Source organism: Eurosta solidaginis, chromosome 1, assembly GCF_040869045.1.
Source record: "Eurosta solidaginis isolate ZX-2024a chromosome 1, ASM4086904v1, whole genome shotgun sequence".
In the NCBI taxonomy this organism is placed as follows: Eukaryota; Metazoa; Arthropoda; class Insecta; order Diptera; family Tephritidae; genus Eurosta; species Eurosta solidaginis.
In genome coordinates, this window is record NC_090319.1 from 141,709,333 (window position 1) to 141,714,909 (window position 5,577).

General features: G+C 39.1%; 1 long non-coding RNA gene across 1 annotated transcript; it reads right to left on the reverse strand.

Annotated features, from left to right (window-relative positions):
- Nucleotides 1-4,478: 4,478 nt before the first annotated feature.
- LOC137238442 (uncharacterized) lies at nt 4,479-5,340 on the reverse strand. The gene is made up of 3 exons (XR_010949185.1): nt 5,327-5,340; nt 4,677-5,118; nt 4,479-4,618 (listed from the first exon to the last, which is right to left on the reverse strand). It is a non-coding gene; the product is annotated as an uncharacterized lncRNA (long non-coding RNA).
- Nucleotides 5,341-5,577: the final 237 nt, after the last annotated feature.

Here is a 5,577-nt window from a genome sequence, read left to right on the forward strand (position 1 = left end):
GGAAGCTGGATCTTCTTAAATAGCTTAGTGAGAAAATCGGGCCACGCCCCAAGAATATTTGTTTTAGTTTTTTTTATACTGACATTTTTTTACGTACACTGTATTCTCAAAAACAGAAGAAAAATAGTTCCGCTTTTTTGTTTATTTACAATTTGCAATTTTTATAGAATTATTGATACTGTTTTTGCGAATACAGTAGTTGGACTGGTCGGTGCGCACTTAGACTGAATGTGTGTACCGAGCACACGTGTAGCTTTTAAGGTTTTGTACTTGAACTTTGTACCTAATATGACCAATGGACTACATGCTAAGAAAGCATATTTTTCTTTATTTTTTACTTTAAATTATTGAACTAAAACGTTTTGTTTTATGCACAGCATAGTATTTAATATTTTTGAATAAAAAAATACAAACGTGATAAATAATTTGTAATATGAATTAATTACAAAAAACTTTCTTTTATTTCCTGCCGTATTTGCGAAGCTTCGAGGTTTTGTGAGTTTTCGGACACATCAACTTCAATCATATCTGGGGTATTTTCAGCTTCGGAAGGTGAATCATGGCTTGATATGTCTACATTATATTTAATGCAAACATTATGCCAGGCAGCACAAAAGTTAGCGATATGTGTTGCTTTTTCCGGCTTATAATGTAGCTGACGAGCACCAAGTAAGCAACGAAATCGGGTTTTCAGAACTCCAATGGTTCTCTCTATAATGTTTCCTGTTTTGGCATGTTTGGTGTTGTACACTGCTTCAGCGTTTCCTTCTGAAGCTGACCTATAGGGTGTCATTAAATAAGGGATATAAACCAACGCATCAGATTGCTTGTGGACGAACACAAGCGGGCGAAATGGGAAGAGCACCTAAGAGGTTGTAACCTCTCTACCGGTGTAGGTAAACTTTGGTCCACCGTAAAGTCCCTATCGAATCCGACTAAGCACAAAGACAAAGTTTCCATCGCCTTTGGCGATAAGGTGCTGTCGGATGCGAAAAAATGCGCGAGCGCTTTCTGCCGACAATATATAATGCATCCTACGGTCGACAAAGATAGACGGAGAGCCAATAGACACGCACATAAACACAAACTCAGCGCGTCACCAATTACCATCACCGCTAGAGAGATTGAGGACGCCATTGGTCGCGCTAAACCATCCAAAGCAGTGGGCCCAGACGGCATAGCCATGCCGATGCTTAAAAACCTAGGGAAAGAGGGTTTCAAATATTTAGCGCATGTCTTCAACCTGTATCTTTCCACCTTTGTCATACCCGAGAAATGGAAAATGGCCAAGGTGGTCCCGCTACTAAAGCCTGGGAAACCAGCTAACGTAGGTGAGTCATATCGTCCGATATCTCTCCTATCGCCAGTGGCAAAGACGCTTGAAGCCATTTTGCTCCCTTATTTCCAAGCACATTTGCAGCTAGCCCCTCATCAGCATGGCTTCAGAAAACTCCATAGCACTACCTCCGCGCTAAATGTCATTAGCACCCAGATAAATTGCGGTTTGAATCAATATCCCCACCATAGAACAGTACTCGTAGCGTTAGACCTATCAAAAGCTTTTGATACGGTCAACCATGGCTCGTTACTGCAAGACCTGGAAGGGTCCACCCTTCCCCCATGTCTTAAAAGGTGGACCGCAAATTATCTGGGTGGTCGGCAGGCATCGGTGCAATTCAGAAACGAAACATCAAAACAAAGGAGAATTAAACAAGGGGTGCCACAGAGTGGTGTCCTATCCCCGCTTTTGTTTAATTTCTACATATCTAAGCTACCTTCACCACCGGAAGGAGTCACAATCGTTTCCTACGCCGATGACTGCACAATAATGGCCACAGGCCCAGGCCCAAAGATCGATGAGCTATGCAATAAAATAAACGGCTATCTCCCTGATCTGTCCAGTTTTTTCGCCTCGCGAAACCTGGCATTGTCACCGACTAAATCTTCCGCGACCTTATTTACAACATGGACGCCCCAAATGTCGACCATATTGAACATCCACGTCGATGGCACTACGCTACCGACTGTCCTGCACCCAAAAATCTTGGGTGTGACGTTTGATCAGGATCTACATTTTGGTGCGCACGCAACCGCAATTGTTCCAAGAATTCAGAGCCGTAATAAAATCCTCAAATCCCTTGCTGGCAGTACCTGGGGAAAAGATAAAGAAACGCTCTTGACCACATACAAAGCAATTAGCCAGCCGATTACGTGCTACGCGTCACCCATATGGTCGCCAAGCCTAAAAACCACCCACTGGAAGAAACTACAGGCCTGCCAAAATACTGCTCTCAGAATCGCCACGGGCTGTCTTCTTATGTCCCCAGAACACCATCTGCATAATGAGGCGAGAATACTCCCCATCAGGGAGATAAATGAGATGCTGACCAAACAGTTCCTGTTGAATACCCAGAAACCTGGGCATCCCAACAGACATCTGATTGACGAACCAGCACCGCCCAGGGGCCTAAGGAGTCATCTCCGTAAGCATTTTGAGGAAATACGGCACCTAAGAACCCAGCCGTATGAAGCGGAAAAACACAAGCAGGTCCTTGGTGAACTCCATAGACAGGCGTCGGACCTTTATGTCGGGAATTGCCCGGTGAATCCAGTACTTGAAGAAAAATATCCAGAACTCGCAGAAGAGGAACGCATACTCCCCAGGGAAACGCGTGTCACTCTTGCTCAACTTCGTTCTGGATACTGTAACAGGTTAAACTCTTACCTATCCAGAATCAACCCCGACATACAAAATGTATGCCCTGCTTGCAATGTGTCCCCACATGACACCAACCATCTCTTTAATTGTAATGTGGAACCAACGCCTCTAACACCCCTTTCCTTATGGTCCACCCCTGTTGAAACGGCAAGTTTCCTTGGACTCCCGTTAGAGGATATTGATGACAATTTGTGATCGGTCGCGACTATTAGGTGGGGCGAGCATTGCTACAACAACAACAACAACATAAGACGTGACTTCGGGCAGCTGATGTATATTTGACACACAACAAGTAGGGCCTCGATGTGTGGGAGGTTGGAAAGGACATGATTTCAATTAGGGTTGCCAGATTTCTTTTGTAGAAATTCAGTACATTCGCCTATTTCAGCTCTAAAAAATCAGGACAATTCAGTACACTTTTGTTAAAAACAAAATATCTATAATTCACAGCGAGTTTTATTAAGCATACATTAAAAAAGAAAATATAAATTAATTTTTACATATTTAGGTACACACTATTCATGTACGGCGTCCTTGTACGCTCATACTTATTTAGAGATCAATAAGTTCCATTATATTCACGTATGAATATCCACATACTGATTGATTCATACATTGTAACATTTACAGCATATATTTATGTATAATAAAATTAAATTATTTTCTACATATTCATACGGATATGCTTTTTTCCTAATACTTGTTTGATTTTTGTGCCATTTTGATTAGTTGTTGGCCGTCATTGTTTTTTAAAAATTTAATAAACTCCTCGCAATTCATTTTAAAATTTACTTTTATTTTAAGTTCACTTTCAATTGATTTAACTAAAAGGCGATTTCTTTCTTTACTCCACGCTGCAAACATTAAACTAAAAATTCGCTCAACAGTTGCGTTGGAATGTGGTATTGAGAAAATAACGTTACACATTTTTTCAAACTGGGGAAAAGAGCCACTATTGAAAAATGGTATCCATTTATTTTCAAAGCTTGAACTATTTATTTCGTTTGTAAGAAATTTTTTTTAAGCAAATAATTCATTAAACAGCATATTTAAATCGATGTCTCTAATATAAAAATCATTAATTATTTCCGTGAATTGAGAGAAATTCATTTCGTTCCCTAAACGAAATACTTTCAATTTATTATCATTGTACTGGAATTTTTCTTCCAGATAACCTGTTTTTCCAATGTACTTGCTTTTTGCAAAGCACTTCGCGTATTTCAAAGCGTTTGCAACTCTGTTTACTTTATTTAGTATTTATGTGTATAATAACGAAGTGGAATAGAACATTTGTAAAACAGAACAGGGCGACTCTGATCATGAAAATCAAAAAAATTTTTTAATCATGTGAAATAACTTCAGAAGTTTTGCGACTAAATATGTCGAGGTAGAAAAATCAATACAAATCAGGACAGAATTGTAAAAAATCAGGACATTTGCGTACTGAATTGGGAATTGTGAAAATTTAGGACAGCGAGTGAAAATTCAGCACTGTCCTGCCTAAATCAGTACGTCTGGCAACCATAATTTCAATCCACCCGCCCAAAGTTACTGGAGCTGGTGATACGAGTGGGAGGTTGGAAAGGACGTTCATCATTGCGCATTTAAGATAGTCAGCAGATATTTTTTTATTACGTGGAGTGAGTCACACGTATCAATGTTTTTGCAGTGCCCTATTAAAGGGGTAGCCTGCATCACCTGTAAACAGCTTGTTTTATTTTTTTACTTAAATAGAAGGAATTGGTTGTCGTTACCTAATAGCCAAGTGTTGCGCACACCAGAATTGTAACGTTCACGTAAAGCACGTTTGGCAGAACTAATGTTCCACACGAGCAAATCATGAGATGAACCTGCACATCGAGCATCGAAATAACGGATTCTCATTTTATGATCACAAATCTAAAAGTAAAATTTGTCAAAAGTATTTCAATAATCCAATAGCAAAATGTATACATACAATCATTGCATTAAGGCTGAAGAATCCTTTTCGGTTGAAATAAAGTCCTTGTTCTAATTTACTGGGCGCCGAAATTTTAATATGCGTTCCATCCACACACCCAACAACGCCAGGGAACCCTGCTTTCTCAAAAAAATATATTTTGGCTTCCATGTTCTGCTCCTCGGACATTTCCAAGTTAATAAACAGGGGGCATATTAACTACTCCAAAACTTCGAGCGTTTCAGTGAATATTGCAGAGACTGTGGGCTGTGATAATGCTAAATTAAAATCATTACCAACACATAATTGGTATGATCCTTGGGCCAGAAAACGCAATGTTGTTGCTAACTTTATTTTATTTGAAATAAATGTAGAACGTTTCCCTATTTTCATTGACGGCTCTATTTGCTCCAGAATGTAGTTAAACGCGGCCTTACTTAACCGAAAGTAATCAAGAAATCTGAAATTACAAACAAGGAAACATCTGACAATTCGTTTAAATTTTCATTAGTGCACCACGCTCAAGGATGTAGAGGAATCGTTAATGATACAGTAATGGGATACGCAATCATTCACTAATATGCACACCAAAGTTCATGAATAAACTCTATATTTTGCCCGGAATTGAGAACTGTGCACTAATGGAAATCAGCAATTATAGTACTTACTTCCTATGTGGCAAATTAAACTTTTGGCGCATCTCTTTTCTTTGGAGAAGTAACATCTTCTTGCACTCGTCATCACTCGAAGTTTCACTTTCCGAAACAAAAAACATCTTAAATCACAAATTTTAGATTAAATATCAACTTTACACTAAACAAGTTGTAAACAAATAATTGTCAAAAGTGTGGGGATCATAGTTTTTCAATAAAATTATCGATATCACGTCGACATCAATACATTGTCTTAGTAAATACCA